The sequence below is a fragment of the Abramis brama genome (assembly GCF_963993115.1).
Source record: "Abramis brama genome assembly, chromosome: 12".
Classification (NCBI taxonomy): domain Eukaryota; kingdom Metazoa; phylum Chordata; class Actinopteri; order Cypriniformes; family Leuciscidae; genus Abramis; species Abramis brama.
This window is the reverse complement of record NC_139974.1, coordinates 23137931-23149980: the sequence shown is the minus strand read 5'-3', so window position 1 is coordinate 23149980 and position 12050 is coordinate 23137931. Positions and strand designations below refer to the sequence as shown.

General features: G+C 35.3%; 1 protein-coding gene and 1 long non-coding RNA gene across 4 annotated transcripts in view; one reads left to right on the top strand and one right to left on the bottom strand.

The window, feature by feature from the left end:
* ptprua (protein tyrosine phosphatase receptor type Ua) overlaps window positions 1-12050 on the top strand; it is a 339059-nt gene that overhangs the window by 146709 nt on the left and 180300 nt on the right. The window lies entirely within an intron of this gene.
* LOC311094246 lies at window positions 4997-7073 on the bottom strand. The gene is made up of 3 exons (XR_014608618.1): window positions 6992-7073; window positions 6478-6534; window positions 4997-5863 (listed from the first exon to the last, which is right to left on the bottom strand). It is a non-coding gene; the product is annotated as an uncharacterized lncRNA (long non-coding RNA).

The following is a 12050-nucleotide window of genomic DNA, read 5'->3' as shown; positions in this document are numbered from 1 at the left end:
ATGTGAAGAAATTATCTTTGCCCTCTGGTTCTATCTTTCGCTCTCCGTCTCTTATTTTTTTCTTTTTTGTAGTGTGGTGTCTAGTTGTTTCAGACGTGTCGTGGTTGAATAAACAGAGAATATGGTAAATTTGAGGTGTTTTGGAGATGTGGCAAGGCATGTAAGTCAACTGTAGTTAGCTTGTTAAAATTGCCTGCAGTAATTTATGGCACTGTATTAATTATTTGTAAATGTCTGTAAATGTGTAATGAATGTTGTGTGTAATTGTGTAAAGAATTACAGACAGATGCAAATGCACATAAAGACGCAGCTAAATTGCTGTATTTGTGTTGTCAAGAGAAGGTTATGAGGCAGTGGAGCAGAGCATTTCAGAGCAGAGGAATAGGCTATATAAACTGTTCCAAACCCTAGTGAGCTGCCTACATGGAGAGGTGTTTAAAGCTTTATAAGTGCACCAATATGAAAGCTGTCCTAAAATGTAGGCAGTTGCCTTCTAAAGGCCCTTTCACACAAAACGGCCACAAAAAGCTAAATGAACCGATGACAAAATGGACCTTTCGGACCAAACAATTTGTACAAATGCTCATCAGGCTGAAGGACAAACACACACAAAAGGAACACAACATACACATCTTTCAGCTACTGCTCCCCCCTACTGCATTTTTTTCAGAATTCTTTGATAAATAGTTCAATAAACAGCAATTGAAACGCAAATCTTTTGTAACATTATAAATGTCTGCTGTCACTTATGATCAATTTATAGCTAGGGTGTGCAGTTTCGTAGAGGCTCTAAAAACATAACAGGGGAAAAGATCCCACCCTCCCTTCAGAGCTCCCTTCAAAGCCACACCTCCTTTAAAACACATGAACGAACAACGCCAAAGCAAAGTCTGCAAAGCATGACGAGAGACGCCTTGATGGAGGGAGGAATGCAACACTTTCAACTTACCTCATGTCTCAAAGCCCAAACATTACAATATGAATGCAAACAACTTATTTACAGATATTATTATTTTAAATAGTACATGGTCCTATTTAAATAGTACATGGTACAATAGTACAACAGTACATGTACATGGTCCCTTTATAAATAAATACAAATAAATTTGTAAAAATTTAAAAGAATATTACATTTTAATAATATTTTGTATTTTTGATCAAATAAATGCAGTCTTGGTGAGCACAGAGAGTCTTCTTTTAAAAACAATAAAAAAAACTGAAGTATTCCAATCTTTACTGGTGGTGTACATTCAGGTGTTGCCCTCTCTTTTATCCATCCTTTCATTCTGCAATCTGTGTCCATCTGACTTGTTTGTTCCTCATTCCTCTCCCACTCTCTATCTCTCTTTGTTATGGCTCATGGGTCACTGGAAACCTTTCGGGCATCTTCACCCGGCTCACATATAGATTAAATCAACTCACGTATACTGCCTTTGAGTGACAGCAGAGTAAAGAGAGAGGAAAAGAAATGAATGAAAGATAGAATGAAGGAACGAGAGAGCACATGAGTGCCGTGTTACTCCCCGTGTGGGTCTGTAGAGATGAGATCAGCAGTCAGGCCCATGGGGCGGCAGCTTGTATTAAGGATATAATTTCCCCCTCCTTCTAATCTGGGAAAACACAAAGGATCTGGATCATTCGGCTTCAGCACTCACTGTTACCCGTAAGACTGCTGTAGCGTTCTCCCTCCCAGGCTGATATGACACATTTGTGAAACCAATTTGAGCAGTTACCTGCAAACTAAGGGCTCTATGGACGTCAAGCTTAGCACAGTGTTGATGCTTTACTTTAATATGGAGGTTCTCAAACTTTAATAAGTCATATGCTCCCCCCAGAACGATATGACTTCTGATAGATGTGTGAGGAGGGAGGCGACTGAGACTATAGTTCACCAAAAGCTTAGCAGTACTATACTTTCAATATTTACCAGTTATTAATCTGATAATTAAATCTTGTACAAATAAATAATTACATAAACATGTTTTTTCATTTTCTGGTTTAAAAAGCTGATAGTTTCAGTCACTGAGGCTGATTGGCCAATACCCTTGTTTTATTTATAATAAGGCAGGCTATGACTGAACGGATCTGTGTATCATCATTAGCAACCAGACTTAACCACAACATAAACAAGCCAAAACTACAGTTTCAGAAGTGCAGTATTGTACTGTATGTTCAATGAGCTGTGTTGCGAACAGGTGTGCTTTAAACTAAAAGATGGAAAACAAACTTTTTGTTTTTGCTGAGAGATACGCACATGTACAGTATACAATATGTCTATTTTTCTGGCCGAAGGATGAAATCTACTGATTTCTTAAGCCTTTGCTCACTGGAACAGGTACCTCTGCAAGCATTGCAGCCGGTCAGTGATTCTGTATTAATTAAGATGGCTTTTCTTATTTGTGGTGATATTAGTTCTTTCTCGGAACTTACTTCTACTAACTAAAATTTTTTTAATACCCCTCGTCGTTCGGGCCGGGGTGGAGGATTGGCAACTGTCTTTAAAAACTGTTTCTGCTGTAGGTTACTGGAGATGGATTTCTATTTGACTTTTAAAGTACAAATCTTCTCATTAGATCAAGCAAACTCACTGGTAATTGCAGTAGTGTACCGTCCTCTGAAAACAAACAAATATTTGACAAAATATTGGCGATTTTAATGTTCATGTATGCTCTGACTCTTCGGCACTAGCAAAATACTTTTTGAGCCTTATTGAAGCATGTGACTATGAAGGACTAAAAATGACAGAACGAAAAATAAATAAATAAATAAATAAAAGTATAAATAAATAAATAAATGCAGAAATGATAGTGAAAATAAATACATTTTGGTAATATAAATGGCTATTTCTGTATTTTTACATGTATTTATTTATTTATGCATTTATATATGTATTTATTTATGTATTTATACATTTATTTATATATTTATGTATTTATATATTTATTTATTTATTTATTTATATATGTATTTATTTCTACATTTATTTATTTCTACATTTATTTATTTATGTATTTCCACATTTCTACATTTAGTTATTTCTGTATTTCCACATTTCTACATTTATTTATTTCTGTATTTCCACATTTCTACATTTATTTATTTCTGTATTTCCACATTTCTACATTTATTTTTCCCTGCGCCTGTATGCTAATTGACCTATGGCTAAGCCACGCCCCCTCCACTCACTCGGACAAACAGTCAACATTCGGTAACAGGCGCTATGGCAGCTGTCACAGTAGGAGACATTTCACAGGAGGCAATTGATGATTTTTTGGAGACATGATTATATATCATCTCGAAGTCACCAAAAGGGCCTTAACTATGCATTGGAGGGTTATATTAATCATTTTATTGTTGAGAAGGTCGATAAGCTTCAGCTCCAGACAAAGATTTACAGTTCACAGTGTAAACGTTATAGTTTGGTGCTATTTCGCTTCAAATGCTCGCTTTATACGCGCGTCCTATTCGCTTTGGATTCAAAATGTTCAAGCGTCAAACTAGACGCGATACGTGCGAATTTGACGCTCTATTCGCGTTTGGTGTGAGCGCAGAATAATGAACAGGCTGCGATGTCAGGATTGCAATGCTGGAATGTGTGTGTGTGTGTGTCAGAGAGAGAGAGGCGTGGGCGCGATCGAACAGTGGAAACATAAAAACATAGGCCTACTCCATTTTGTTCATACAGGACATCATTAAAACTGCAAAGTGTTTAGCCTACTTATATTTGTGTAAAACACAATATTGTGCTTTTGTCAAACTGTAAACTCTAGTCAAACTGTAACCTACAACTGTCACCCAACCAAAATCACACACACACACGCTGTTTAAAAGCCAAAATGACAAGAAAAAACATCAAAACGAATGAAAACTGACTAACTGCAATGCATTTCAATGGACGTGGAAGCAGAGAATGTCCGAGTGTATTGGGTTAGCTATGAGCACTGTGATTGGCTCATCGCGTTTGGGGGCGTGGCTTAGCCATAGGTCAATTAGCATACATGCGCAGGGAAAAATAAATGTAGAAATGTGGAAATACAGAAATAAATAAATGTAGATATAAATAAATGTAGAAATAAATACATATATAAATATATAAATAAATGTATAAATACATAAATACATACATATACTGTAGAACTGCATTAATAAATAAATATTGTAAAAATACAGAAATAGCCATTTATATTACCAAAATGTATTTATTTTCACTATTATTTCTGAATTTATTTATTTATTTATTTATTTATTTTTCCTTCTGTCATTTTTAGTCCTTCATATGTGACTTTGTACAGTGGGTTAATCAGCCAACCCACGTACATGGCCATACGCTTGATCTGGTTTTATCCCATGGTTTCTCCATCTCAGATGTTCAAATTGGTGATTTAAGTTTTTCAGACCACAGGCCTGTTGTTTTTAGTGTTGATCTTTCATGTCATACCATTGCACCCGTTAGACCTAGAAAGTGGTCACGTGTACACTGTAAAAATAAAAGGTGCCTGGAGGAACCTTTTGGGGTTCTTCACTTTGCCACACCGGCGGAACCGTCTGTAGATCCTCTAGGCACCCTTTAAAAAGGGGCGGTTCTCTGAGGAACCACACAGGTTTCCTGAGGAACTCTTATATAAGGCACTGTGTGGAACCACTTTGGGTGCCTCCAGGAACCAAATTTCATTTTTTTTTAAATTTAATTTAATGTTGTTACTATGGTTACCATTGACTGCTATTATAATAAACAAATTGAACCAAATACAAAATAAGAATTGTTTATTACATATTTTAGATCCATTTTAATACATACACTTCCATGCACATGGGAAAAAAAGCTAGTAATAGATTAATATCAATGAATACACACAAAAAAATTATAATACATAAGCAACATGAATAATCAACCATGTATATACGCTACACAAGAAAAGACATCTCAACAAAATGCATGGAAACACATGTTCCATGTAATAAATCAATGTAAATTTTTAAATAAAAAATGTCACTTCACTTCCATCTTCACTTAACTTTAAAACATTTGTGTTTCAGTCCGCTTGTTAAGTCTGACATCACTGTTTCCAAGACCAAAAGCTCTATCAGATGCCAAAAACAAACAACAAACAGTGCTAATATACACTCATTGTGCTGTAATATTCCTGAAAATTATGATCCTAACCTTTATCTCTATTCTGAAATCTCAGATGGTTAGTTATTCAGCTATTTTGAAAATGTTGAAGTCTGGGTTGCCGTGAGACTGGAGACTGTAATGTACACTATGGCTTTTGAAAAGCTTAAATGTGTGACTTGAATCAACAGTGCTATTAAATGGTTGTTGGGTATTCTCACTAGAAACAAGATAGAGGAAGTAGAGGCTTCGACCCGGAAACAGTATTCCTTATGTCACAACAAGCAGAAAACATTTTCCATTTTAACAGAGTTGAGGTGCAGTAAAATTAGCTGTTGTTCTGTGAATGTTCACTGGTGAATTCCAGTCATTTCAATAAGAATCCACACGATCAGCAATTTCGTGTGTGGTCAGAACAGAAAGCTGCTTGAAAGTGACTCCTGTGTGAGCTGTGCTTCATACATTACATCGCTACACTGCTGACAATGGTCAATGGACCTTTTTGCCTGTGTAATTTCACGAAATTCACAAATGTGACCGCACCTTTACTTGCTGCAACATAAAATGCAATCAATAATTAAATCTTCACAGAGGTACTTAACGAGTTAGAAAAGTGAAAAGGTGCATCAGCTTCATTTTCCATTTGTTTTTCCTCTTTTCTGGTGGATGGTCCAGGCACTTCAATGATTTTCAGGTCTACAGGAGGATTTTTATTCTTGTTCAAACTTGTATTTCAGCTTACCGAGGTCCCTGCAAAGAACAAAATGTACTGTAAGTAATGTTATTAAAGTGATAGTTGTCAACTTAAAATAATTTCCTCAGCCTTGTGACATTTCAAACCTGTTTGACTTTCTGTCTGTGGAACCCAAAAGCAGATCTCAGGCATAATGCAACCCGTCACCGTTCGCTTCAATTTAATGCAACAATTTATGTAAAAATGGATAAATATTCTGTTAAGCTTCAAAAATGTCCCAGAAAAGATCCTAAAAATATGAAAAATTAAGAAAAAAAAAAATGAGTCCACATCTCATGTGTTATGATTTCTGTTGTAAGTCTTCTGAAGCCATATAATAGGCTAGCTTTTTTGTCTAAAAAGACTAAACTTGAAGTTATAATTCAGAGTTCAAATGTCTTATATTCAAATGCAAATGATTAAGGTATAGCCTATAAAAAATAATACATAGCATTATTGGCTCCAAACCTGTGATATTATTTTTCTGAGTAACATGAATGAGATTTGAGAGCATGAGGGAAGATTTTCAGAGAATAACTGATTAAAAACACAAGTACACAGTCAAACAATACAATTTCACACAGAAAAGTTCATAGTAATAAAGTACTTGCATGTGGTGCAGGTAACTTACTGTAATTCAATGTTGCCACTGAAATGTTCAGATTATTTTAGAAATGTAATGGTTGTTCTGTGGAAACAAAAGAACAAAGCTGATTATATCCATTCACAACATAATATTTATTGGCCAGTAAATGGCTTTAAAATGGTATTTGAGAGAATGAGGGCACCAGTAGTAAATAAACAAAAACAGATTACATTTATAACATTATATTAACCACTGGGGTTATTCATAACAAACGGCAATGATGACAGCAGGAATCAGCTAAATTAGTTATATCAGCAATTTGAAGACACAGTTGTACACAATACGTTGAATTGAATGGCTAAAACAATAAGTCAATGATTTCCATTTGTTCATTAGATTAGTTAGCATCGCGGCTAAAACCTTCATACTCATACCACATACTGTGCAATAAACAAGTGGTTAACACTGTAAAAACATAGTAATGTATAATACATTTAGTTTATATATGTATGTGTTTGAGTAGACTCTGTATTTATATTTCTTTGGCGAGTTTACAAACCTTGTAACGGAGAGCCGAACAAACGGCGGAAGATGTGGCAGGCTTTGATGAGGGGAGCCGTTACTTTCAAACCCGATGACGATCAGCTGAGCTTTGTTGTGCGTGAGCAGCGAGGATCACTAAAGCATGACTGCAGAGGAATAGCAGCAGTTTTGTGACACAATAAAACTTTTCTCATCCTGCTTCTTCATGTTGTTATTATTGTTGTGTTAATCAATAAAATAGGTCTATAATAAAAGTAAGCCTATGTACTGAATCAAACTTAGGCTAAGTATAATAATAATAATAGGATAATAGGTGGACGATGACACAATTTTCTTTTAGAAACAAACTTTGTATTATTTTCATGTCATCACTGTGAAGCTGCTTTGATATAATCTGTACTGTAAAAAGCGCTATATAAATAAAGGTGACTTGACATGAATAATAATCTTATTCTGGCCTCACAGAACCATTGGGTTCCTCCAGATGCTAGCTTTAACATAAGAGATCTTCCAGGAACCACTTAAATGTTAAAAGATCTTACAATAACCCTTTTATAGAATTCTGGTCCCTCTAATTTCCCCCAAAGCACTTTGAGGTCTCATGGTAATGAAAAGGTGACTCCAGAACCTCTGAACTGAATACAAAGTGCTTAAAGGATCCCATAAGTTCCAGCAAGAACCGCAAAGATTGTCAATGCTCCACCAGTAACCCTACTATAGGAGAAAGAGCTTTGAGGCACCTAAATTACATTTTGAAGTTCCTTGAGTATCCGACAGGATACTTTTTACAGTGTAGGCTTATCCTGTCCAATGTCTGCTGATGCTTTTTCTGCAGTTTTTTCTGACGCTGGGCAGGTGCTTTCTATTGAACATCTAGCAAATGCAGTAGATATTGATGAGCTACTGAGTTTATTTAATTCTCTGTGTACCAACGCTTTTGACACTGTTGCACCTTTGAGACTTAAATGTCAGAAAAATAAATTTGAACCTTGGCTGAATAACAACATTCGCCACTTAAGACAATTTTGCAGAAGAGCAGAGCGAAGATGGAAAAAGGATAAGCTACAGGTGTCCTATGAGATATTACGGGAGTCTTTAATATCATACCAAAAAGCTGTTAAAACAGCTAAGTCTCATTATTTTTCTGAAATAATAGCTAAAAACTCTAACAATCCTAGGATCTTGTTTAATATTTTAAACTCTGTTTTTAACCCTGTAGGTAATAATTATCTTACTGAATCTGCTGCTACGTGTGGAAATTTGTGGGGGTTTTTGTGGAGAAAATAGTAACAATTAGACAGTCTACACTACCTTCGACTACTGACCCTGCAGATACTCCCATGGCCATCAGGTTTTTAAACTCTTTTGAGCCAATTACTATGTCCGGTTTAAGAGATATAGTTGCTAAGTTGAAGCCTACTGTCTCATTTCTTGATATTGTTCCTACATGGTTTTTCAAACAGATATTTCACAATGTTGGGTCATGGATTTTGTCTATTATTAACAAATCCCTTCTCTCAGGTTTTGTTCCAGCTCTCTGTAAACATGCCATGGTGAAACCAATATTGAAAAGGCCAAATATGGACATTACTAATTTATCAAATTTTAGACCCATTTCAAATTTATCCTTCGTATCTAAGATCCTTGAGAAAACTGTGTTACTGCAGTTACAAAGCTTCCTTGATGAGAATAGTATCCTTGAAAAATTCCAGTCTGGTTTTAGGATTAACCACAGTACTGAATCTGCTTTATTAAGAGTTTTGAATTATATTTTGTTATCTCTTTATTCTGGGGACTCTGTCATTTTAATGCTTTTAGATCTGAGTGCAGCGTTTGACACTGTTGACCATAGAATTTTATTATCACGCCTTGAAAAGTTTGTGGGCATCCGAGGAAATGCTCTTAACTGGTTTAAGTCTTATCTTACAAACAGAACCTTTTCAGTTGGCATTGGAGGTTTTGTTTTGTCTGTGGCGTTCCACAAGGCTCCATTTTGGCCCCTACTCTGTTCTCATTACATGTTACCACTAGGATCAATTTTTAGGAGGCACGGAGTGTCTTTTCACTTATATGCAGACGATACTCAAATCTATCTGCCTTTCAAGCGCACTGACACAAAAGGCCTAGAAACCCTATTTGCTTGTTTAAACGACATAAAATCCTGGATGTCCTCAAATTTTTTACATTTAAATGCGAGCAAAACTGAGGCTATTGTGTTCGGGCCCTCTGTAGGAAATGGGAAAAATACTTTTAATGTTGCAAACCTGTACTCTGACATCAAACCCACAGTTAAATGCCTGGGAGTTACTTTGGACTCCTCCCTTAAGCTGGATAAACACATAAACACAGTTGTTAAATCGAGCTTTTTTCACCTGAAGCTTTTATCTAGAGTAAAGTCCTTCCTATCACCGAAAGAGCTTGAAAGAGTTACACATGCTTTCGTTTTATCCCGCCTGGATTACTGTAATTCTTTGTATGCAGGAATATTATGGAGCTCATAATATGACAAAACGATTTGAATTTGAATTGTGTAAATTTGAATTATTTGCAAGTGTAATCTAACAAAATTGAATTTTAGGTGGTAGTTTAAATAGTTCTGAATTTGATTTTTTTTTAAACGAATATTGAACATTTGAAATTTAAAATTTTTTAATGTTTTTATGGCTGAATTTTATAGACATGTATTTTCAAACAGCTAGTTTTTTTGTTCTGAATTCGTATACTGCAAATATTCAGTAAAAAAAAAAATACAGATTCAAGTTTTCAAGATGAAGAAATTCGGAACTTCAAATTCAGTTTTCTAAAATTCAAGTTCAAAAATTCAGATCTTACAGAAAGTAGGTCACAGGTCATCCACAGGGAAGAGTAAAGGATCTCAGATAAGTCGAACAGAGCATTTTGGCTGCACTGCAGTAGTTTTCTGCCGCAAACGCGGTGGTGGTTCAAGAGAATCCGTGTATCTTTCGTTCAGTCGTTTTTTATTTAATATTAAGAGTAGAAAAATGAGAAAACAGCTTGAGTATTAGATTTCTAATATTCTAGTAATAATAGTCCGCTGCAGCAGTTGCACGGAGCTTACAAAACGCACGGAGCTTACAAAACTTAACGCGTGTATTGCAACTATAGGCTACATTTAATTTTCTCATCAAACAACTAGACTAACGAATGGCTCGGTACAACAGAAGAGCCTAGAAAGGGCTTTTTCTCTGTGTAGACCAGCAGTTGGTCTGAATTTGCTATAACCTGGCTATAGCCTATTTTCCGGACTGTATAGGCTAAGTCACATTTTATCATGAAACACGTTAAATAATCTAAATGTTGACTTTCAAAAGTAGGCGCGCCAAGAAGGCTATTCTCTGTATTTTGGTTCATTTTTGGTGAGCGCCAGAAAGATCTAAAGAGACCGAGACGCGCTAAAGCAGCTCATCATGTTGTTTTATTTATTTTTCAATGACATGATATTTTGTAGTCATTTTGAATGTACACAAATAAAAATATACATTTTACTGTTTCGAATGATGTCATATTATCTGTATGACTATAAATAACAGCAGTGGAACAAATCCAAGAGATGGCGCTCGCGCATCACGCTCTCACACAACATAGTATCAGTTCTGGCGTTGCTTCATATCGCAGACTGTTCATTATCAAAATGAAACACAATCAACCAAACATATAAAAAGTTATTCTGCCTAATTTAATTGGTCTGTTGTACAATATAAAGGGCAAGCTGTGCTGCACACAGTCCTACTTGTAATTCCAAACATTTACATTGCTGTGAAGACGCTGATTTAGCCTATACGTGTATTTTGGGACTCGACTGAAGTATGAAGCCTTCTTTATATTAATAGTTAGCATCCACATGTTACATTGCAAATATGAAAACTTTTGACTGAATGAGAGATGCGTGACCGTTTCGATTTAAATAAATTTGTTTAGGCTTGGCGTTTAAAATAGGCTAAATGTTGTTTGTAATAAAGGGCACAGTATAGGCTATTTTTATAGTCTATGTAGCCTATATTATTTTATTATACATGGCTACTTATTTTTCATTCTTGTTGTTTTCTGCATTCATTTGTCATACAGTAAGGGAAAGTAAAATAGGCAACACATAGCCTACATGTTAACAGTGTTTATCATGTAAATGTTGTATTTTATTTACAGGTCTTTTACACTATTGCTGAATAGGCTAATATTAAAATGTTTTTTGTTTTTTTTATGACGCGTTTCTCTCTCAACATGATCCGGTGTGACTTGCACTCATGTGCATTCGACTTATTTTCTGGCAAATACGGTCAGTTAAATTTTTTAGCTGTAGCCTATTATTACAAAATGCATAGAGTGGAGACCATTTGGGCAAAAAAAAATTAAAAATAAAATAAAACATATTGTGTTCATTACCCCCACCCACATTTGGGCTTAATCACTGTTATTATTAGGAAATGTATTTAGGTGTAGACAAAATCAGTTATGTTTATTTATAAATATGAACGTACCTCGCATTTCCCGGACACTAGCCGTTAGTCTACTTCTTTGGCCTATTTTTTTTAGCTGGCCGTTCTCAAATCTGTGTGGAAAAACTGCGGAGCGCGGAGAGAACGCACAATGGCTTTGCTCTGGAAGTTTTTTTTTTTTTTTTTTTTTTGGAAGTTTAGTTGCCAGAGAAAATAACACACCGTTTTGTTTAACATCAATTGATACTCAATATTAATTAAATAAATAAATATAATGTCAGAGAATGCACAAAGCGCATCCTTTTGAGATGTAAATTATAATACATTTTAACACACAAGGCCTACATCATAAAACTCAGAAGATTTTGTATTTTAATATATTATATTATAATACAAATAAAAAGGCGTCATACTTCAGTCGAGTCCCAAAATACACGTATAGGCTAAATCAGCGTCTTCACAGCAAGGTAAATGTTTGGAATAACAAGTAGGACTGTGTGCGGCACAGCTTGCCCTTTATATTGTACAACAGACCAATTAAATTAGGCAGAATAACTTTTTATATGTTTGGTTGATTGTGTTTCATTTTGATAATGAACAGTCTGCGATATGAAGCAACGC